The 25,619-nt window shown below is 36.6% G+C and overlaps 1 protein-coding gene across 1 annotated transcript in view; it reads left to right on the top strand.

Annotated features, from left to right (window-relative positions):
• IMPG1 (interphotoreceptor matrix proteoglycan 1) overlaps window positions 1-25,619 on the top strand; it is a 171,604-nt gene that overhangs the window by 82,675 nt on the left and 63,310 nt on the right. The gene's annotated exons all lie outside the window — the stretch shown is intronic.

Here is a 25,619-nt window from a genome sequence, read left to right as displayed (position 1 = left end):
GGATTTTCTCCATCACTTAGATGCTCCCCAGTGAATTCACCATTCCATAGGGGTCATAAAAATCAGCTAGGTCTTTATGCTATAAACTGTTTATATATACATACATATATGTATATATATACACACATTTATTTATCCATTCATTCATTTGTTTATTTATATGATGTATCTATTTTTTTTAAACCCTTACCTTCTGTCTTGGAGTCAATACAGTGTATTGGCTCCAAGGCAGAAGAGTGGTAAGGGTAGGCAATGGGGGTCAAGTGACTTGCTCAGGGTCACACAGCTGGGAAGTGTCTGAGGCCAGATTTGAACCTAGGACCTCCCATCTCTAGGTCTGGCTCTCAATCCATTGAGCTACCCAACTGCCCCCTGTATCTATTTTATTACAAGATTTACTATACTTGCAAAAAAGAGATCCTCTAAATCCCAATGGACTTCTAACATCATATCTTTTTAAGAATCATAATTTGGGAATTGAAAATAACATCAGGAAAATAAAATAAAACAATTTGATTATAACTGTAGACATGTATGATTAAGAGGCAGTTTATGATTATGATTATAGTACAGAACCTGGAGTCAGAGACTCTGGGTTAAAAGATCCTCTTCAATCCAGTGACTGGCATCCTGGTTCTCCCATGAACAAGACAATCTCTAAACTCTGGGAATTTTTTCTTGCTGTCTTCCATGCCTGGGATGCCCTTCTTCCTCAACTCTGCTTTCTGACTTTCTGTGCTTCCTTTAAGTCCCACCTAAAATACCAGATCTTAGACTGTGAGTTCTAGGGAATAGATGTTCTGCCCAAAGGTAAAGGAAGACATGAACAGGAAGAATTCTGAGATGTCCTGCATCATGTTGGGTTTCATATTAATGTGGTTACTTCAAGAAGAAGGACAAGAAGCAGCAGAGAAAGAGAAGGAAGGTAATTAGTGTTTACTAACAAACTAGAAAATCAATGCACTTGTAAATCTCCCAAAAAAAAAAAACTCATGACAGAAATGCAAAGGTTTGCTGGAACTAACTTGCACCAGTTTGCTTGAAGTGATTGTTAGATTTTCAATGTCATCATTTACCTCTTGGGAACTGGAAAACAATATAAAGTAGGGCTTGATTTATTGAGAGGGAGTTTAACTAAACTTAAGAAAACATTGGAAAAATATTAATAATAAATATTTAACTAAAAACTATGTCCCGTTTTTGGAGAGCCAGTTATTAAACATTTACCAACATTTAGGATTAGAAAGATGGATGAGTGAATAAATGAATGAAAAGTATTCATTAAGAGTTTATTATATGCAGGGCATTGTGATAAGCAGTATGTATTAAAATCTGAAGTTATAAATCTAGGATCATAGATCCAGAATTAGAAGGAGCCTCACAGACCTTTTATTCCAATCCTTTCATTTTATAGATGAGGAAACTAAATCTCAAGGAGGTTAAATAACTTGACCACCAGTGTACTATAGTCAGGGTAGGAAATTTTACTCAGGGTTTCTGACTTCAGCCAATGCTCTTTCCACCACACTAGTGATAAATAATTTTTAACTTAATGCACATTATTTTTCTCTATTTTTTAACATTTTAAACATTTTTCCATGTTTACATGATTAATTTTCTTTCCCTCCCTCCTTTCCTCTCCCCTCCAGGAGATGATAAGCAGTTCCACTGGGTTATACAAGTGTTATCACTTGATACATATTTCCATATTATTCGTTTTGGAATAGAGTAATGTTTTAAAACCAAAACCCCAAATCCTATACCCATATAAACAAGTGATATATTTTTCTTCTGTTTCTGTTCTCACAGTTCTTTCTCAGCAATATGGATAGCATTTTTTCTCATAAATACCTCAGGATTGTCCTAGATCATTGCATTGCTACTACTAGCAAAGTCCATTACATTGGCTGGTTCCACAATGTTTCACTTTCTGTGTACAATGTTCTCTTAGTTCTGTTGATTTAACTCCGCATCAGTTCACAGAGGTCTTTCCAGTTCATATAGAAATCAAGCAGTTCATCATACCTTATAGAGAAATACTATTCCATCACCATTAAGTATCACAATTTGTTCAGCCATTCCTCAGTCCAGGGACACCCCTTCATTTTCTAAATTTTTGCCACCACAAAGAATGCAGCTATGAATATCTGTGTATAACCCTTTCTTATTATCTCTTTGGGATACAAACCTAGTAGTGGTATTCCTGGATCAAAGGGCATGCAGTCTTTTAAAGCCCTTTGGGCATAGTTCCAAATTGCCTTCCAGAATGGTTGAATCAATTCATTATTCCACCAACCCTGCATTAGTGTCCCAATTTTGCTACATCCCCTCCAACATTTATCATTTTCTTTTACTGTCATGTCGATCAAACTGCTAGGTATAAGGTGCTACCTCAGAGTTGTTTTGATTTGCATTTCTCTAATCAGGAGGGATTTAGAACACTTTTTCATGTGATTATAGACAGTTTTGATTTCTTCATCTGAAAATTGCCTATTCATGTCCGTTGACCATTTGTCAATTAGAGAATGGCTTCATTTTTTGTACATTTTACTTAGTTCCTTATTGGTTCCTATTTGACAAAATAAACAAAGAAGGAGTCTTATCAAATTCTCTTTAGGACACAAATATGATATTGATTCCCAAACCACAAAGACCTAAAACAGAAAAAGAAAACTATATATCAATCTCATTAATGAATATAGATGCAAAAATCTTAAATAAAATACTAGCAAAAAGACTATAGCACATAATCACAAGGATTATTCACTATGAGCAGGTGGGATTTATAGCAGGAATGCAAGGATGGTGCAATAGGAAAACCTTCCACATAATTGACCATATCAATAACCAAACTAATAGAAATCCCATGATTACCTCAATAGATGCAGAAAAAAACCTTTGACAAAATATAACATCCATTCCTATTGAAAACATTAGAAAGTACAGGAATAGAAAGGCTATTCTTCAAAATAATAAGTGGTATTTACTTAAAAGAAGTATCATCTGAAATGGGGATAAGTTAGGAGCCTTCCCAATAAGATCAGAAGTGAAGCAATGATGCCCATTATCACCTCTATTATTTAAAATTGTACTAGAAATGCTAGCAGTAGCAATTAGAGAAGAAAAAGAAATTTAAGGGATCAAAGTAGGCAATGAGGAAACTAAGATATCACTCTTTGCAGATGTTATGATAGTATACTTAGAGAAACCTCGAAAATCAACTAAAAAGTTAGTGGATATAATTAACAACTTTACTAAGGTTGAAGGGTACAAAATAAACCCATATATATCAGCAGCATTTCTGCATATTTCCAACAAAACTTGGCAGCAAGAATGAGAAATTCCATTTAAAATCACTGTAGACAATATAAAATATGTGTGAATCTATCTGCCAAGATAAACTCAGCAATTATACAAATACAACCAAAAAACACATTTCACACAAATAAAACAAGACCTAAACAATTAGAAAAACATTAATTGCTCATGGTTAGGATGAGCCAATATAATAAAAATGACAATCCTACCTAAACTAATTTACTTATTCAGTACCAAACCCATCAAACTATCAAAAAACTGTCATAGAATTAGAAAAAAATTATAACAAACTTCATCTGGAAGAATATCAGAGAACTAATAAAAAAGTGTGAGGGATGGAGGCCTAGCAATACCAGATCTTAAATTGTACTATAAAGCAGTGATCATCTCATCAAAACGATATGGTAGGTTAAGATGGCGGCAGAGTAAAAAGAAGCTGCTTAATCTCTCCTAACCGAAGCATATAGGACTCCTCAAGGGGACATAAAAACAAATCCAGATGAAGAGAGGTGAATGAAGTCCTAGAAAAATTAGATTTAATTGATATGTGGAGAAAAATAAATAGGGACAAAAAGGAATACACCTTCTTTTCAGCTGCACATGGTACATTCACAAAGATTGACCATGTAATAGGGCATAGAAACATTGCAAACAAATGCAAAAGAGCAGAAATAATAAATGTAACCTTCTCAGATCATAATGCAATAAAAATAATAATTAGTAAGGGCACCTGGACAGGCAAATCAAAAACTAATTGGAAATTAAATAATATGATTCTCCAAAACCAATTAGTCAAAGAAGAAATCATAGAAACAATCAACAATTTCATTGAAGGGAATGACAATGATGAGACATCCTACCACACTCTGTGGGATGCAGCCAAGGCAGTACTCGGGGGGAAATTTATATCCTTGAGTACCTATATTAACAAATTAGGGAGGGCAGAGATTAATGAATTGGGCATGCAACTCAAAAAACTAGAAAGCGAGCAAATTAAAAATCCCCAGATGAAAACTAAATTAGAAATACTAAATATCAAGGGAGAAATTAATAAAATCGAAAGTAAAAGAACTATTGAATTAATAAACAAGACTAGAAGCTGGTATTTTGAAAAAACAGATAAAATAGACAAAGTACTGTTCAATCTAATAAAAAAAAAGGAAAGAAGAAAACCAAATTGTCAACATCAAAGAAGAAAAGGGAGACCTCACCTCTAATGAAGGGGAAATTAAGGCAATCATTAAAAACTATTTTGCCCAATTATATGGCAATAAATATAACAATTTAGGAGATATGGATGAATATTTACAAAAATATAAATTGCCTAGATTAACAGCAGAAGAAATAGAATACCTAAATAATCCCATATCAGAAAAAGAAATTGAACAAGCCATCAAAGAACTCCCTAAGAAAAAATCACCAGGACCTGTTGGATTTACAAGTGAATTCTATCAGACATTCAAAGAACAACTAATTCCAATACTATACAAAATATTTGACATAATAAGCAAAGAAGGAGTCCTACCAAATTCCTTTTATGACACAAATATGGTACTGATTCCAAAGCCAGGTAGACCAAAAATAGAGAAAGAAAACTACAGACCAATCTCCCTAATGAACATAGATGCAAAAATCTTAAATAGAATACTAGCAAAGAGACTCCAGCAAGTAATTAAGAAGATTATCCACCATGATCAGGTGGGATTTATACCAGGAATGCAAGGATGGTTCAACATTAGGAAAACCATCCACATAATTGACCATATCAACAGTCTAACAAACAAAAATCACATGATTATCTCAATAGATGCTGAAAAAGCCTTTGACAAAATACAGCATCCATTCCTATTGAAAACACTGAAAAGAATAGGAATAGAAGGACCTTTCCTAAAAATAATAAACAGTATATACCTAAAATCATCAACAAGCATCATATGCAATGGGGATAAATTAGAAGCCTTCCCAATAAGATCAGGAGTGAAACAAGGATGCCCATTATCACCTCTATTATTCAACATAGTACTAGAAACACTAGCAATAGCAATTAGAGAAGAAAAAGAAATTGAAGGTATCAAAATAGGTAATGAGGAGACTAAGCTATCACTCTTTGCAGATGATATGATGGTCTACTTAAAAAATCCTAGAGAATCAACTAAGAAGCTTGTAGAAATAATCAACAACTTTAGCAAAGTTGCAGGATACAAAATAAATGCACATAAATCATCAGCATTTCTATATATTTCCAACACATTAGAGCAGCAAGAAGTAGAAAGAGAAACACCATCTAAAATCACCCTAGACAATATAAAAAACTTAGAAATCTATCTACCAAAACAAAACACAGCAATTATACGAAAACAACTACAAAACACTTTCCAAACAAATAAAATCAGATCTCAACAATTGGAAAGCCATTGATTGCTCATGGGTAGGACAAGCTAACATAATAAAATGACCATTCTACCCAAATTAATTTACCTATTTACCGCCATACCTATCAAACTACCAAAAAACTTCTTTACTGAATTAGGAAAAACTATAACAAATATCATTTGGAATAACAAAAGATCAAGAATATCAAGGGAAATAATGAAAAAAATGTGAAGGAAGGGCACCTAGCAGTACCAGATATTAAACTATACTATAAAGCAGCAGTCATCAAAACAATATGGTACTGGCTAAGAGACAGAAGGGAGGATCAGTGGAATAGACTCGGGGTAAATGACATCAGCAAGACTGTGTATGAAAAACACAAAGAGCCCAACTTTTGGGACATGAATCCACTATTTGACAAAAACTGCTGGGAAATTTGGAAAACAATATGGGAGAGATTAGGTTTAGATCAACATCTCACACCCTACACCAAGATAAATTCAGAATGGGTGAATGACTTGAATATAAAGAGGGAAACGATAAATAAGTTAAGTGAACACAGAATAGTATACTTGTCAGATCTCTGGGAAAGGAAAGATTTTAAAACCAAGCAAGAGTTAGAGAAAATTACAAAATGCAAATTAAATGGTTTTGATTATATTAAACTAAAAAGCTTTTGTACAATCAAAAACAATGTAGTCAAAATCAGAAGGGAAACAACAAATTGGGAAAAAATCTTTATAACAAAAAACTCTGACTGGGGTCTAATTACTCAAATATACAAGGAGTTAAATCAATTGTATAAAAAATCAAATCATTCCCCAATTGATAAATGGGCAAGAGACATGAATAGGCAATTTTCAGGTAAAGAAATCAAAAGTATCAATAAGCACATGAGAAAGTGTTCTAAATCTCTAATAATTAGAGAAATGCAAATCAAAACAACTCTGAGGTATCACCTCACACCTAGCAGATTGGCTAACATGAAAGAAGGGGAGATTAATGAATGCTGGAGGGGATGTGGCAAAATTGGGACATTGATGCTTTGCTGGAGGAGTTGTGAACTGATCCAACCATTCTGGCTGGCAATTTGGATCTATGCTCAAAGGGCTATAAAAAATGCCTGCCCTTTGATCCAGCCATACCATTGTTGGGTCTGTACCCCAAAGAGACCATAAATAAACAGACTTGTACGAAAATATTTATAGCTGCGCTTTTTGTGGTGACAAAGAACTGGAAAAGGAGGGTATGTCCTTCAGTTGAGGAATGGCTGAACAAATTGTGGTATATGCTGGTAATGGAATACTATTGTGCTCAAAGGAATAATAAACTGGAGGAATTCCAGGTGAACTGGAGAGACCTCCAGGAACTGATGCAGAGGGAAAGAAGCAGAGCCAGAAGAACACTGTACACAGAGACTGATATACTGTGGTAAAATCGAATGTAATGGACTTCTGTACCAGCAGCAATGCAATGACACAGGACAGCTCTGAGGGATGTATGGAAAGGACTCACATTCAGAGGAAGGACTGCAGGAGAGGAAACATATAAGAAAAACAACTGCTTGAACACATGGGTTGAGGTGGGCGTGATTGGGGATGTAGACTCGAAACTACCACACCAATGCAACTACCAACAATTTGGAAATAGGTCTTGATCAATGACACATGTTAAAACCAGTGGAAATGTGCATCAGCCATGGGTGGGGGGAGTGCGGGGGTGAAGGGGAAAGTAGGAGTATGAATCATGTAACCATGTTAAAAATGAATATTAATAAATGTTTAAAAAAACAAAAAAAATGATATGGTACTGGCTAAGAGATAGAAGGGTGTGTCAATGGAATAGACTTGGGGTAAATGAGCTCAGCAAGCTAGTGTTTGATAAACCCAAAGATCCTAGTTTTTTGGACAAGAACCCACTATTTGACAAAAACTGCTGAGAAAATTGGAAAATAGTATGGGAGAAATTAGGTTTAAATCAACATCTCACGCCCTATAGAAATATAAATTCAGAATGGGTAAATGACTTAAATATAAAGGGGGAAATTATAAGTGAAGTAGGTGAACATAAAACAGTATACCTGTCAGATCTATGGGAAAGGAAAGAATTTAAAAGCAAGCAAAAGCCAGAGAACATTATAAAACATAAAATGAATAATTTTGATTATATTAAGTTAAAAAGGTTTTGTACAAACAAAACCAATGCAACCAAAATTAGAAGCAAAGCAATAAACAGAAAAATTATAACAAAAACTCTGACAAAGGTCTAATTTCTTAATATTCATTATTAACATTTTCTCCATCACTTTCTTAAGTCTAGATAATTAAAAAAACACAATAAATCAAAGTCTGATTTATAGTGTTTGCCAATTCCCAAGGGTGAGATGACAAAACTGAAAATTTAACAAGCAGCTCTTGAGAACTGGTACAAGCTGGTTCCAGCTGCTTCATTCCCTGCTGTGGGTTTATTTTTGTGATTTAAATGAGAAGTAGATATTTTAATAGTGAGGACTATAAATGGGTAGAGTGACCAGTCAGTCAGTAAGCCTTTATGAAGCATCTACATTGTGCTAGGCATTAAGCTAAGTACTTGGAATGCAAAGAAAGTCAAAAGATGGTCCTTGCTTTCAAGGAGATCACAGTGCGTAACAGGGCAAGGGGAAGGAGAGGAAAACAACATGAAAAAACTACATACAAACAAAATATATACAGGATAAATTACAAGTAATAAACAGAAGGAAGACACTAACATGAAGAAGAATTGGCAAAGGCTTCCTGTAAAAGATGAGATTTTACCTGGGACTTAAAGTGAACTCCCGAATAAGAAGTGGAAAAGTGAAGGGGGATGAAGGGTAGATGGCAAAATATCTAGGGGGGATAATTAGGAGATGTGAAGCAAGTTCTGATTTGGTGGTCTAGAAAGAGCTAGACAAAATTGGCTCATTGAGTCTGTTCTGGTTCATTCACCACCATTGAGCTCCAGGGTAGGAATTCTGAAACTGAGGGGATTAACTCCCCCAGACTGGGGCATTTTTATTTTCTGGCAGCTAGAACAAAGAAATTGACAACAATGGAAAGAAGCAAGGCAGCAACAGGTCAGATAGCAAGAGAGAAGATAACCTCAAGAACTAATGAGATGAGTTTATAGAATCAAAATATGATACAAAATGTACCTGGTAGTCAAATGGAAGGACTGAGTACAAGACAAATGGGTCAGAAGACAGGGTAATCTTGATGAGAAGGACTGCTATAAGCTGCCTTGACTTTATGTAGTTTTTATTTATACTTCATTGTCCTAAGAATCCTTCTCTTATGCTGGATAGGTTTGGGGTTTTAATGAGCAATGGGAGGCAGGTAGGCAAATAATAGCATTTATTTAAACCCTTACTATGCCTTGGGAAGAATTTAGCAGTGGGAGGGGGCAGAAAAATGGTAGAGTATTCCAGGGTGAGGAGGCACATGGGGTCTGGTAGCAAAATCCAGTCAAAAACAGATCCAGAAAGGGTTACATGCCAAAATTCTTACTGCAGACACCAAGTCAGTCTTTGATTCTTATTTCACCCCTAGAACAATGCCCTATGCAAGCAATTAGTTAATATTTCTGATTGATGATGATTAAAGAATCATAGACAACTCTTTCAAACAAGTCTTCTGGACTTGGAGTTAGGGGATCAATATTCATATCCCAGCACTGCTATTTACTAACTGTGATCTTGGAGAAACTGTTTTAGCTAATGTATTAAATACCCCATGTAGGTTCAAGTTGTATGAGTATCAATTAGGGCATAAAAATTAAACAGATATAACTACAGAGGGCTGGACTAACTAAAAATGTATATCAGGGGAAGCTAGATGGCTCAGTGGATTGAGAGCCAGATCCAAAGATGCGAGGTCCTTGGTTCAAATCTGTCTTCAGACACTTCTTAGCTGTGTGACCCTGGGCAAGTCATTTAACCCTCATTGCCTAGACCTTGCTGCTTTTCAACCTTGGAACCAATAGACAGTATTGATTCTAGGACAGAAGGTAAGGATTTTTTTAATGTGTATATCATAACTATCAGGAAAACCTGAAATTTATTTAAATAACTCCAAACAACTTCACCTCAAGATTAAGGAATTATTAGTAAGATTTGAGAAAATTTACAAGAGAAACTCAGTTGACCTGGGTAAGAATTAATCATTTTCATTAGCCTGCTTTCTTTTCTCAGATTTTCCATTCGAGAGAAAGGGGGAAAGTTCTGGCAACAGGAAAATTTTTTCATTACCCAAGGAAGTCTATAAGGAAGAAGTTTAGTTAAAGGAGGAAGGAGATAATCCTTTAGTTTAAAAGTCATAGCCTGAAAAACTTCCCATTATATTGGAATCCCAGCCACAGTTTCTGCTTAGGCACATTCTTTTCTTTTTTTTGTGGGGGGGGGGGCGTGGGGCGAGGCTGGTAGGGTAGAAAACCTGACCTGTGATTTTTTAGATGTAGGGAGATCCTAGAGAGGTGTTTTCTCCACTGAGGCAGATCAGAGCCTCCTCTCCAAATTAAATTCTTGGAGAATTACCTGGGAGTGCTCAGAGGTTAGATAACTTGCTTAGGCCATGTGTCAGAGAAGACATTTGAACTCAAAGTTTCCTCATTCTAAGACTAGCTCACTGACCATTATACCACACTACCTCTCTTGTCCACAATCCTTATCCTAATATGGCTCCAGAGAGAGCAGTTTGAATCTAAAGTCCTTAAGGACTTTAAAAATTGTCTTCCTCTACTAAATCAATTGCATTCACTGGTCTTCTGTATTCTACTTATACCTAGTTAAGCTTTTTTTCCTCATCTGTGAGACAGGAATGGTAATAATATTTCCTACTTTATAGGAATATTATACGCAAAGCACTTTGTAACCCTGGGTGCTTTCCAAATGTAGATTTGGTATATTATTGCAGAATCACCGAGTCTCTGTACTGGAAGGGATATCAGCTACTCTATCTAGTCATCCTCTTACTGAACATGGATGTTCTTCCTCTTTATCATTCCCAATAAGTGGTGAGCCAGATTCTCCTTGAGAACCTGTAGTGAATGGGACCCCACTAGCTTCTCCAGCAACTCATTCCACTTTCAAAGAACCCTAAGGAGGGAGCTCCAACCAGCCCTCAAGATTCGATTGTTAAATTTTCAGTGTGACCATTTTTTTTTTTTTTTAAACCCTTACCTTCCGTCTTGGAGTCAATACTGTGTATTGGCTCCAAGGCAGAAGAGTGGTAAGGGTAGGCAATGGGGGTCAAGTGACTTGCCCAGGGTCACACAACTGGGAAGTGTCTGAGGGCAGATTTGAACCTAGGACCTCCCGTCTCTAGGCCTGGCTCTCAATCCACTGAGCTACCCAGCTGCCCCCTCAGTGTGACCATTTTTAAATCAGAAATAGGCAAGTGCTACAAAGCAAGACTTGCTTAATTGTTTCATTGATTTAAGAAAGTGTTGGGGGAAAATGTTAATAATGCAGATTTAATTTTAAAGTGTTTCAAGCAAATATTTTTTCCAGATAGCCAAGTTGTTAAATATTTACAAGTACATCCTTTGGCTCTAACAATGAGCCTAAATTTACTTCTTTGAAACATTTACCCAGCGATACTCGTGCCAACATTTAAGACATAGACAAACAAATCCAGTCCCTTGTCCACATGGCAATCTTTCAAATGAATCTCTCCAATCCCTACTGCCCAAATTTTCTCTAGGTTAAATAATCCCTTGATTCTTCTTGGTTACTTTGCTCTAGATACTCTATATTATATATAGAAAATGAGCATTTGCTACTACTAGCAGCAATGAAATGATCCTGGATAATTCCGAGGGACTTAGGAGAAAGAATGCTATCCACACCCAGAGGAAGAACTGTGGGGGTAGAAACACAGAAGAAAAACATATGATTGATCACATAGTTCAATGGGGATATGATTGGGGACGCAGACTCTAAACGATCACCCTAGTCGAAATATTAATAATATGGAAATAGGTCTTGATCAATGATACATGAAAAACCCAGTGGAATTGCTTGTTGGCTACCAGGGGGAGTGGGGGGTGGGGGTGGGGGATAAAGAAAGAACATGAATCAAATAACCATGGAAAAATATTCTTAATTAATTAATTAAATGAACTTTTTTAAAATGAACATTTGAAGAAAAAGCTCTATGTTCTACCCATTGAGCCACCTAGCTACCTATAAATAAACCTTACTTATCTCCTAATTTAGCATTTCACTACTGTGCTCATTTAATGAAGACCCTTAGCCCTGGACTTGGACTCAGAAGACCTGAGTTCAAATTTTTCCTCAGACACTTACTAGCTGTGTGAATCTGGGTAAACCATTTAACCTCCACTAGCCTCAATTTTCTTATCTGTAAATTGAGAACTAATCATTGCACCTACCATAACAGGCTCTTAGGAGGCTCAAAGGAAGTAACATATAAAGTGCTTTGCAACCCTTAAATCATCTTGTAAATGTGAGCTATGTCCCTGAAGTAGAAGACCGCAAATGAATAAATGAATATATAAGGCAACAGTCTGTCAAGAAACATTTTCAAGAACCTACTACGTGTCATACACGTAAGGGCTAAGGATACAAAGAAAGTTTTTTGTTGTTGCAGGGTTTTTTAAGCATTCCCTGCTCTCAAGGAGCTCACAGTTGAGCACACCTAGATCACATTCACACATACACAAGTGCCAGCACACAGTCAGATCCTTAAAATAACCTGAATACAAGTGAAAAATACGTGTGTGAATAATACCAGCTGTGAATGTTTTATTTTGTTGTTGTTACTATTTAAACATATCTGCTAGTAGCCTAAGTTCCCTGGTACAAGTGGGTTTCACTTCTGCTTTTGGGGTCTCTGAATCTCATTCTTCCTTCTATTGCCAATAATGTCAATTTCTTGGAGTCTCCATAAAAGTGCTGCTAAGAACTGAATTTCCACTTCCCAGGTCAGCAATTCAGATGCCACAAGCATCCCAGCATGCTCCTCCTTTCAATTCTCTGATAGGCAGGACCCCATGTCCTGAAGGGGCAGAAGCCCCTCCCCGATTGTGTGGAGGCAGTTGCTCCTCTGCTGTTTCCTTTCACAAATCCGCTGGTGCTGAAACAATTAAGACTGTAGCTTTTCCCTCAGGATCAGTCCCAGAGACAGAAAGTTTGAAAAATAAGAATCAGTTCTCTGCGTGAAGAAACTTCATCTGAAAATAAAACTGTTCGTGGTAATTGTAATAAAGCCTTAATTTTAAAACCTATTACCCAGTTGTTTTGCACAGAGAATTGCTCATTTACTTTAGAATTTTCCATCCTGGGCTTCATCCAAAAACAAAGGTAGGCTGAGTACAGAATAAGAGGGAGTAAGGGAGCAGCTTCATATTCCATCCCCAGAAAAGTCTAAAGGAAAAGTTCACTTCAAAAATAAACTTGGTTGGGGGCAGCTGGGTAGTTCAGTGGATTGAGAGCCAGGCCTAGAGATGGGAGGTCCTAGATTCAGATCTGACCTCAGACACTTCCCAGCTGTGTGACCCTGGGCAAGTCACTTGACCCCCATTGCCTACCCTTACCATTCTTCCACCTATAAGTCAATGCACAGAAGTTAAGGGCTTAAAATAAATAAATAAATAAATAAATAAATAAATAAATATATTATTAAAAAATAAACTTGGTTGTCTGGCAAACAAATAATAGATAGCTTGAAAACTTTTATTCAGAGGAGGAAAGAATGCAGTTTTCCTTTCAATGACTCATACATTCACTTGTTCATTCGCTTGTTCTTCCAACAAGTGCTATAAAATTCCCGCTTTGGGAAGAACACTATAATAATGTTATTGTTTGGTCATGTCTGACTCTTTGTGACACAATTTGGGATTTTCTTGGCAGAGATACTGGAATGCTTTGCCATTTTCTTCTCCAGCTCATTTGACAGATGAGGAAACTGAGGTGAACAGTATTAAGTGACTTGCCTAGGGTCACACAGCTGGTATCTGAGACCAGATTTGAATTCAGAAAGATAAGTCTTCTTGCCTCCTGTACTCTATCCACTGAGCCACCTAGTAGCCCAAACTTTAATACTAGCAACTTGCTTTTAAGGTTTACAAAGGGTTTTCCTCAATAACAAAGCAGTGAACTAATGAGTGCATATATTAGTCCCTATTTGCAGATAAAAAAATCGAGACTCAGAGAAATAAAAATAAATAAGAGAACCACCAGTTAGGACCAGAATGTGGCTCTCAATTTCTAATGCTAAGATCCTTCTTAAATTCACAGATTTAGAGTAAAACTGAGGTTCAGATCAATGAAATAAATACTAACACAAGTAAAGGCCAGATCATAGAATTGTCAATTTAGATCTGACAGGTACCTTAGATGCCACCTAGCCTAACATCTTCATTTTGCAGTTGCAGAAATTGGGCATAAGAAAGGTTAAGCAATTTTCCCAAACTCACATAGATAGCAAATATCAGAACTGAGAGTTGAATTTTAAAGCTCTGATTCTAAATCTATTGCTTTTTTCTACTGCATAACGTTGATAAGAGGCAACATTCAAACTTGGATCTTTTGACCGTAAAACCTATTCTCTTCCCACTATACTACTATAATGAATATTGTATGGAATACAAAGTTGTGAAGAAATTGTGGGTGAGGTGGTACCAAGAAGGAACATAAGGACTAAATAGAGCCTGAGTCAAGCAGTTGAGTCTTCACAAACACAAAGGAATATAGGTCCCCTGACCCTATTAGCCTTGAGCACACAATGTGATTGTGGGATGAGAACCTGATTGAAAGCTCAGACCTCCTAGGTTTCTGCCCTTCTGTCTGATTTTTATTTCCGATCAGATTCATAGGGACTGAGTGAGATGGAGACCCCCCAAGGAAGTCAATCAATGAGTAGTTTGGGCAGTAATCCCCCATCCCACCATTGACCATAGGGCATTATAATTAGGAAAGTTTACTAACTTTGCATACCTGAATTAGATGAAATTTGCTGAACTGATAGTTGTGATGATCTGAATGATGGCAGTTTTTATTGACATATACTCCTCTTGTTGGGAAGAATTAGAGCTGAAAGAATTGTTTAGGGCATATTTAACATAGTGTCCACTATCACCTCTAACAAAGAAATAAAAGGCTGAAATATAACCAGAAAATGTAGTATGCAGTATTGAGTATAGGTCAGTTCATTCACTCAAACTTACAATTTATGAGCCCCTACCAGTGTATTCTTTTATGAGCCATCAAAACATATTCATTCAAAGCAAAAGACATTTAATTAAGCAATTTAGAGAAATGTCAAGTATGATTTCACACACACATAAGGGTATACTCTCCTATTGATTATTATATTGACAGTAGAAGAAGAGGAATATATAGGAAACGGACATGAAATCTGTTCTAAATATTAATCTTTTTAAAAAGTATTTCATGTTACTGAAGGTTTGAGTGAAGGAGTTATCAAATATCCACTTAGGAAGGTTGATGGGAGTGACTAAAGTCTTCAGTGTAATGTGAATGAAGCAAGGAAGACTGTGTGGCAAGTGGGAAATTGCAGGCTGTTTTTTGGTTTATTTGGGGTTTTTTTGCCAAACAATCACCTTGCCAATAAGAAAGTGATGCTAACCAAGGGTAATACTACTGTGAAGTACAAACTCATTTGTAAAAAAATTATAGAGGAAGAAAATGAGAGATTAGAAGCAATATCGCTTCACAAAACAGTAAAAAACTCTTCAGGGAAAGAAAGAGCCAGTATAGTTTTCTCATCTGAAAAATGAAGTCTATACCAAAAATTCTCCAAGTTTTCTTTTAGCATTAAATCTATGATCCCGTGATCCTACTGACCTAAGATTAATCTGGCAGTTCCCCAAAAGATGAATTGTAGAGATTTCCAGCATGGATCAAACTATGAGCTCCTAGAGAGGAGGAACTTTTCTTTATCTTTCTCTGAAATCCCAGCCCTTAGCACAATGCCTGGCACTGGTGCTTAATAAATGCTTGTTGTCTTGGCTTGACTTAGTAACTTTGTAAATGATGGTATTGATGAGAAATATTATATTGATAAAAGAAAGAAGGACATCAGAAAGAAAAGCAAGTTGGGAGATGAAAATCTGTTTTAACCTAGGATGCTACCAAGACAACCAGAAATCAACTACCGTTGTGAAATTAAGCCTAAAATTTAGGGAAAAGTTCAAAGCTACAAGTGTGATTGAGTTTATAGAGGGGACAATTGGAAGGCAAAGGAATAACTAAGGATGCTAAGGGAAAGTTTCCAGAGATAGTCAGTGATAGAACATTGAGGATCATTTATCTGAAGATGTTGTGAAAAGGAGTCAGCAGAAAAAGATAGAGACAAACAGTACTATGAGAATAAGGAGTGTGAAGTCACAGAGGCCAGGGCAATAGAGAATACCAAAATTTATTGTTATCAAGAAAGAGAGGGGCAGCTGGGTAGCTCAGTGGATTGAGAGTCAGGCCTAGAGACGAGAGGTTCTAGGTTCAAATCCGGCCTCAGAGACTTCCCAGCTGTGTGACCCTGGGCAAGTCACTTGACCCCCATTGCCCACCCTTACCACTCTTCCACCTATGAGCCAATACACAGAAGTTAAGGGTTTAAAAAAAAAAAAGAAAGAAAGAGAGGTGAATAACAGTGTCAAATTCTGTAGAAAAATGAATGCAAGGATTGAGAAGAAATTATTGAATTTGGCAAAGAGGAAGCCTTTGTGGCATTTAAGAAAGCAATTTCTAAAACATGGTGATGGGAGCCAGATTATAAGAGGTTGAGGAGTGAGTAATGAGAAAGTGGAGACAGATGGACTAGTGCTTCAGGAAGTTTGACAGTGAAAAGGAGAAGATATATAGAATGGTAGTTCATTGATATGTAGGGTTGAAAGAAAATTTTTCTGAATGTGCTTATATGCAGAAGAGAAGAATCAATGAAAAAGGAGATATTGAAGCTGAATGGAAAGGGGTGGCAGATACTTAACAAAGACAGGATTAATCTTCTCACCCTCTTAACAAAACTGTTCAGAAATGACAAGAGTCATTCTCTGAAATGGACCTAATCCTTAAAATAAAAGTATTGTGAAGACAAAGGTTGAGTCTTTGGTATTCATAACCACACAGAGTTAGAGCTGGAAAGGGATCTTACAGATCATAGAGTACAACTCTCCTATTTTACATATAAAGATTCTAAGGCACAATGAGGATTTTCAAAAATTACACTGGGGTCAAAAAACAACTAGTATTCAAGTTTTTCTTACTGCAACTTTAATGCTCTTTTCCATTTCATTACATTGCCTCTGATAATTATACATCCAGACATTCTTTTTTTTTTTTTTTAACCCTTAACTTCTGTGTATTGACTTATAGGTGGAAGAGTGGTAAGGGTAGGCAATGGGGGTCAAGTGACTTGCCCAGGGTCACACAGCTGGAAAGTGTCTGAGGTCAGATTTGAACCTAGGACCTCCCGACTCTAGGCCTGGCTCTCAATCCACTGAGCTACCCAGCTGCCCCACATCCAGACATTCTTAAAGGGATCTGTAATGCCTTCATAACAGAAATAACTTTCTACCAGTACAGAACACAACCATTCTATAATTTATTCAATAAGTGGTTCTCAAGAGTCAACCATGGCCAAAACTATTCCTATGCCATGGTCTACCTGATACTGAGCTTTTCCAAACTTAGCTAAAGCAGGCCCTCAGGCATAAGAGATGCCCTGTGATTTTAAACGTTCTGTGAAAACCAAAAAAAAAAAAAAAAAAGAAAATCTTTAATTCCTTTCATACTCCATTGTTCATACCCTACTAACAAGAAAGTAAAATGGCAATGTAATACTAAAGGTTAATGAATTCCCTTTGTGGTCAGTTTCCTGAAATCCTTGAAGTATGTTGAAATAAAACTAAATCTAAACTGTTTCTCCCCCCACCCCCAAAAAATACTACAAATACTCTCTATATATCTAGAATCAGATTTTCCAAAACATGGTGGCCAAAGGTGATTGATACAAATAGACCAGGTTAATAAATATCCAAATGGTGCAGTAGGAGTACTAACTTTATAGTTAGAGGACGTGGGTTCAAACCCCACTTTGGCTATTTACTACTTCAGTGACTTTAGCCAAGTTTCTTAATATGGTTCTTACTTTCCTTATCTGTAAAATGAGAGAGTTGGACTAAATGACCTCCAAAATCTCTCCTACCTCTACATCTATAATAAAGGTGGGAGTTCGGTTTGGTTTGGTTTTATGGGTAGGAACTTTGAGCTTAAGAAAATATTTCCCTTCAGAGTTTCAGGCCTGATTTTCCAATCTATGTAAGAACAAACCTTCTAGTGACCTAAGGACCTGATTCCATCCTCATGAAGGAGCAGACCTTGCAGTTTCATTTGTCCAAGAGCAGAAATTTACTGACAAGAAACAGAATAATAATGGAGCAGACAAGTTGGTGCTGATAGAGCCGGCAGAAAGGGCAAAAGGTAAATGTGAATGAAAAAAAGATTAACTGGAAGAAGAGTTAAGAGAGGGTGACAGGAAGACTGAATTGACTGGTGAAAGAATTGAATTAATCAAGTCAGGAAGTAAAAAGTGTCAGATTGAAGAGGTGAGGAAAGTTATCTGCCTGGGAAATAGATAACTTGTCAAGGAAAATTTCTAAGCAGAGGACCCAAGAAAGACATATTGAATACCTCTAATCTTCTAGAGGCTGCCTACTCTTAGGGACTGCTTTCTTCTATTTCCCATGCTTAAAGGTAGTGTCCCATTATCTATAATCCCAAATTCTAATTTCTTAACCTAGAATTAAAGGCCTCTAAGAAGACAAGTCTAAACTGGCAGCTGAAAGATGTACCTAGAGCAGTGATGGGCAAACGATTGCCCGAGGGCCAGATGTGGCCCCCTGAAATGTTCTATCCGGCCACATGACATTATTCCGAATCTGACAAATATAATGAGTAGGATACAATACAATGAAACTTCAAAAGAGTTGTCTTAGAAACAGCCTGACTGATGAGCATTTCCTTTCCTTTGGCCCCCTCTTTAAAAAGTTTGCCCATCACTGACCTAGAGGACCACCCAGAAATCAAATTTAATATTTTCAGGTGGGCTTTAAAACTGCACCATGTAATTGTGATATATGTGTGACTGTTTTTGCCAAGATGTTTATAATCCATAAACCTGATTCTTGCTTTTCGCCTCTTGATGAACCAATTCAACTCTACACTACTCTTCTCTCGAATCTCTTGCCCCCTTGTATTCTAGTTCTTACTCTACCAAGCCTCAGCCTCGGAGTACTCTCACTGTTAATTGCTTACACTCAGTCCTGTGTAGTTGAATAAAGCAGAAGAGAATCACAAAACCATGCTGCTGGCTTCACTACATAACCTCAAATGGGTCCTCAATGAGGACTCAATCAAACACATCTACGAAAAATCTTAGCCTACTCATCAATTGCCCACATAGGTTGAATGACTATTATCATTCTGATCATACCCTCATTAACTCTACTAAACCTACTAAGTTATTTCGCTGCCACAATCACCCTATTTATAACACTCAACTTTGCATCTGTAACAAAAATTAACTCACTATCTAGCCTTTGAAACAAATCCACTACACTAACTATCATTGTTACACAGCAAGGCAATCTTTTAATATGATTAATTAACTTATCCAGCTATCCAGTCCTCCACTGAGGCTTTTCCAGATCTCATCCCTCCTCAAATAAAACCGTGGTTCCCTTTCCCACCTTGAGAACCTAACCTCATATTTTACTGAAAAAATTGAAGCCATTTTCCATGACCCCACTCTCCTCCATTCTTTCACATGTCACATACCCCCCAGATACTTCTGCCATTATTTCTCTCTTCACTTTTGTCTCACACGAAGAATTAGTATTCTTCTTACCAAAACGAGCCCTCTGCATGCACAAGTAATACCATTCAATCATCCCATCTTCTTCTCTTCTATCCTCACATTCTCACTAAGTTTCAGTCCCTCCCTGTCTTCTAGATGCTTCTCTACAAATATGCTACCTACAAATATGACTGTGTCACACAGATAACAGGTAGCAAAGCCAATGTTACAACCAAGTCTTTGGATTCCAAATCTAGCACTTCTTCCACAATACCTCCACCAATGCCATTGCTACCAACATCCTTCTCACCTTCATCTTCGGGCAGTGTCCATGGAAAAAAAGCTGTGAAGGAATCATTTGGTGGTCGTGGGTGCTGTCTTATCATAGGGTTTTTCCTAGACAGCTTATTATGGTTTGGTGTGTGCCTAGAACTTCTTCCCATCATGCCCATGAGCTACATTCTCCTGTAATACTATCAGAGTTCTGCTGTAATCAAGAAGAGAAATTGAACAATACTAAAGTAGTCAGTGTTTTAATTTAATTTAAAATTAAATTATTAAATTAAAATTTTAATTTAAAATTGTTATTGAAATTGGACTCTCACTTAGACATAATCCACTGGAAGGGCCCTGTACTCCTAGACAAAACAATAGAACAATTTTTGAAATACATGCTCTGATTTCATGTTAAATGTCTCCTTTCTAGGGGATTCTGATTCCTTAGTTCAACAAGTTCAAGTAAGAGCTAACATTTGTAGAGGGCCTTAAGGTTTGTAAAGTACTTCACATATTTTATCCTTGCAAAGACTCCATGATGTCTTTGTGCAATTATTGTCACCACTTTATAGCTGAGGAAATTGAAGTGGGGAGAAGCTAAGCGGCTTACCCTGAGTCCCTCCGTTTATAAATATCTGAAGAGGAATTTGAAGCCAGGTCATCCTGACGAGTCCACCATTCTTTTGTTATTCCACCTCAGCTCCCCTAAAGATTGAAATTATAGTTAATATTTGTAAACCAGTTTAAAATTTGCAAAGATATAGATGTGTAGATACACACATATATGTATATATGCAGATACATACATACATATACATATACATATATGTATGTATATATATATAGATATATATATATATAAAATCTCAACAACCCTCTGATATAGGTGCTATTATTGTTCTCCTATTACAGATGGGAAAACTGAGACTGAGAGAGATCAAATGGCTTTGCCAGGATCACATAGCCAGCAAGTAGCTGAGGAGGGATTTAAACTGAGGTCTTCATCACTTCACATTTGCCTCTCTACCTTCTACATCATGCTACTTCTCTTGCAAATTCAAAACATAAAAAAACCTTCCAGTTTCTTTCATTTGGGTCATTTCTTGTTTTAGGTTGGTTTTCTTTTTGGAAATTTTCAGGCCATATCCAGACTAATGAATTTCCTTACCTGTTGTTTCTTCCCTTAGAGTACCCTATTTCCTCCTGCTAATGCTAACTTTTTCTACTTGTTCCCAAAGCACAAAACTAGGCACACAATCCAATTAGGTGCTTAACGGCATTTAAAGGTTATCTTGGGACAGGAGCTTTCAGATTTCATTATCAGTATCCATTTTGGTTTGAAAAGAACATATACTATAATATTCATTTTCCTCTAGGGCCACTGTTCTCCCAATTAAAAACAATTGTCTTTCAGCTCCACTATCTGCCTTGCAGCTCACTTTCTCCAGATTTACATTGTGCATTTTTGAAGTCTTGCCACCAATTATCAAACAATTCATCCAGGACTAGGGCAGCTAAGGGATGCAGTTCATAGAGTAGATAAAATGCTGGGCCTGGAGTCAGGAAGACTCATCTTCCTGAATTCAAATGTGGCTTCAGACACTTTCTAGCTCTGTGATCCTAGGCAAGTCACTTAATCCCATTTGCCTTGCCCTTGTCACTCTTCTACCTTGGAACAAATACACAGTATTACTTCTAAGAAGGAAGGTAAAGGGTTTTGTTTTTGTTTGTTTGTTTGTTTTGGGGGGAGAGGAGTTAATAAGCTGTAGAAGGAAATAGCAAATCATTCCAGTATTTTTGCCAAAAAACAAACAAATGGGGTCAAGAAGCATTAAACACCAACAAATGCAACTATCTTTCCCTTAAATATATTAACCATTCAAGTTACTTTCTTTTCTATTCTCATGGCTCTTTTATCTAGTTCATCCTGTCTCATTAGTCTATTTCTGTTTCCATGATTTCCCATATTGACATTGCATTTCCCCAATTTTTTCTATTCATATCTTCCACCAAACAGCAGAGAATACTTTTTTTTTAAATGCATACCACCCCTCCCTTTGCTTCTTACTTTTAGGGTGATGAAATCTTTTTTTTTTTAATCCTTATCTTCTGTCTTACTATCAGTTCTAAGGCAGAAGAATGAAAGGGCTAGACACCTAGGGTTAAGTGACTTGCCCAGGGTAACACAGGAAGTATCTGAAGTCAGATGTGGATCAAATGCTCTCAACTTCAGGCTTGGTGCTTTATCCACTGTTCTACCCTTGGGATAAGATCTTGATCTTTGATTTCATTGACAAAGAAGAATTCTTGATGTTGAAGCTTATTGTTACTTGGAATAACAGAGTCTTAGAGTAGCAATGATCCCCCTCAGATAACACCTAGCCTGATCTTCTGAGGAAAAAGGAAGTTTCATAGAAAGTCTACCCTCTGAATTAGAACTTAAAGATAGAAAAAGATTATATGAAATTATAGATGGATAGACAGAGAGAGAGAAATGCATATTTATACTATATGTGTTAACTACCGGCATAGAATATGTATCTTAGGATAAGAACTATTTCACTTGGTCTTTGTATCCTCAGAACTTAGTATAGTGCCTAGTATATAGTAAGTGCTTAATAAATGCTTATAGATTGAGTCACTTAACTTCCCTGGCCTCAATTTCCTTATCCATAAAAGGATGGAGCTGAACTAGATGAACTTGGAGATTCTCTCCAGCTCTAAATCTATGAACCCTATGATCCTATGACTAACTAAAGTGGGAATCTATTCTAGATAGTCTGGAGGAGAGCAAACAGGGATAGGAGAGAGCAGGTTGAAAATTGAGAGCAGAGCGCAGAATACCAAAAGTGGAGTGGTATGGGAGAAGGCAAGACTGACGGGCAATCAGGTGAATTTAAATCCAGGCTCTGACATTTACTAGCTGTGAAACTTTGGGAAAATCACTTACCCTCTCTGATCCCCAATTTCTTCTACAATAAATGAGGCTAAAAATCCTATCCATACCACAGGGCTGTGACAAAAATCAAATCATATTATTGTATGGGAAAGTAAAGAAGCAGGTTAATACAATGGAAAGAACCTTGCTTGGGCCAACTCCATAGTTAGGCAGTCTTATATGAATGATGACCCAGCAAAAGAGAAAGAGGAGTCAGACAATACATCCCAAGCATAAATGATAGCCTTTGCAAATGTATGGAGGTAAGAGACGGAGGAATATCTATAAAGAGAGCTCTGGATTTCTTTCTCTTATGGTCTTCCCATTAGACTATGAGCTCCCTGAGAGCAGGGCCTGTCTTTATTTTTGTATCCCAAATGCTGACATGGAGTAGGCATTCGAAAAATTCTTATCAACTGTTAATTCTAATCAGAGATGTTGAGTTCCAATCCTTTCTCTTTTGTTTACTATCAATACGATCTTAAGCAACACATTCCCTTCCTCAATAACTAGACTGGACTAGATTGACTCTGTGCCCTTTCTTCCATCTCTATAAACTCTAAAATCAACATGTAAACTTGGGTATGATAATACTCTTTAATGGCACTGGATTTGAAATATCCTGCTGCTCCACGGCCATTCTCCCAGAAGAAGACCCTCATTCTCATAAAGCCCGAGAGATCTAACATGGTCACAGATGCAGAATATATTCCAATTCGTAGTTTCTCTAAATATCAGAGTCCTTTATAGATCTTGCCTCCTGTCAAATGATGAGAATACAGTCTCAAAGGTTCCTTCTATTTCTAACCTCTAAGATTTTCAAATTCCATATGCTGCTACCTTAGCTAAAATGCTGAATTAAAACTGGAAATGAGTGAGTGACATAGTAAGACATCTAAATGCATTTTGGCATTCTTTACAAAAGGTGGGGGCAGGGAGGTCTATGGGTATTCTTAAAGAAAGATTAAAGGCCCCAGTTTTTATCAGATGGTTAATAATGGTCTCTCACTTAAATTGTTGAGACTTCTCTCTGATTATTGACATTTTTTTTATATTTTCAATTTTTACAGATTGATATCATGCTTCCCACAACATGGCCCTACAATATATCTATTATAGTTTTATTTTTCATTTATGAACTGATGTTAATGTATGCTCAGACTCTGATTCCTTCAAATACGGTTCATTACCCTTAATAAATCTAACAAATGCTTCTACAAAATTTGCTACACATCTAATGTCTGATAAAAGCAGATGAAATAACTTATTGGGGGAAAAGGAAGGGATCATCAAATCCAAGGGCATGAAATTAACCAGGCATCCTTCTCTAAAGGCAGTTTAAGTAGTACTTTTGCTTATCAACCAGGGTGGTGAGATGGTTAGAAACTGAAATATAAATAGCTTCAACTGGGACCATTAAAACCTCATGCATACTTTTATTATGCCTGCAAACTGTCCTTTAAATTTTGTTTTATTCTTTTAAAAAGGTAACCCTCATTTGTGTCATCTGTGATCTCTAATGGTTCCCCCAGATAATAAAGTATAATCTACTACAATAATAGCCTGAAAACCTGCATTTCTAGAATAGACACCCAGAAATCAACAAGAAGCCTGATACTCTATTTTTTATTGCTAAAATTGAAATATCTATCACAGCTGTAAACTGGCATATGCCACTGTAACCCACACCAGTTTTCCTCCTAGGAGTGATTTCTATTTCACTAAGATATAAGCAAGAAAAGGTGTTGAGCATCTGATTTGAGTTGACAATGCACTGTAACTACAAATATGTTGGAAGTCCTTTGCTTTAATGGTTCCTCCTTCAGGTCTATTGCACAGTATAGCATCATGCCTCATTTCCAGATTGGACATAATCAAGGCCATAAAGGGTATTTTCAAAGTCAAGTAGTCAGCCATTTCTAAGAAGACCACAGGAAGTAATCACATTTGAGTTTAGAAAGCAGCACTTTTAGGACTTTGAGTTCTCAGCCCAACTTTTAATCTTCTTGTCCTTGATTAAAGTAATTTTTAAGGCATTCTCCATGTTATTTGAACACTGTGTAGATTTGGGTATTTGATATAAACCCTAGGAAAGTGCTGAACCTGGAATCACAGGATCTGAATTGGAATCCCAATTCTTCTACTTATTATTTATGTGGTCTTTGGGCAAATCACAACTTCTTTGGGGTCAATTTCCTCATCTGTAAAATGGAGGGTGGGTAGATAATATCTAAGTACTATCCCAACCTTATATGTAACCTTAAATCTGATACAGGCAAATTATAATGAAGAGTTGAGGCAATTGTCTAAAGAGTTAAGGCAAAAACACAATATATATCCATAAATATACAGCTGAAAGAGACCTCGGAGGTCACCTAGTCCATCTCTCATTTTATAGATGAAGAAACTGAGGCCCAAGAATATTAAGTGATTTGTTCAAGGCCATACCAGAAGTAATCCTCAAAGGTGAGATTTAAATATATATCCTCTGACTAGGGAGTGGTTTGTTTTTTTTTCCCCTTTGTACTACACTGATGCTTGCATCTGTTGGTGGTTGTAGACAGATTGGTAATAAAAAATGACCACAATTTCCAGAAAAATTATTTAGCTTATCGCTTCATTTTACCTGTGTGACAACAGCCTAAGTGAAACTCCATTTCCAGAGAGTTTAAGGTCAGCAGATTCAATAAGATTGCAGAGATAATAGAATAACAAAAACAAAAAATATCAAGCATTTACTGGGTGCAGAGCATAGCACCAGACATCAGAAAAGAAAAACAGTTAGATAATCTAAGGTAATCTTACATTTCCAAAGTTTATAGTTCAGTGGGGGCAAAGGCATCAATACATACAGCTATATT

The sequence above is a fragment of the Gracilinanus agilis genome, chromosome 4, assembly GCF_016433145.1.
Source record: "Gracilinanus agilis isolate LMUSP501 chromosome 4, AgileGrace, whole genome shotgun sequence".
Taxonomy (NCBI): Eukaryota; Metazoa; Chordata; class Mammalia; order Didelphimorphia; family Didelphidae; genus Gracilinanus; species Gracilinanus agilis.
This window is presented reverse-complemented; position numbering and strand designations above follow the sequence as displayed.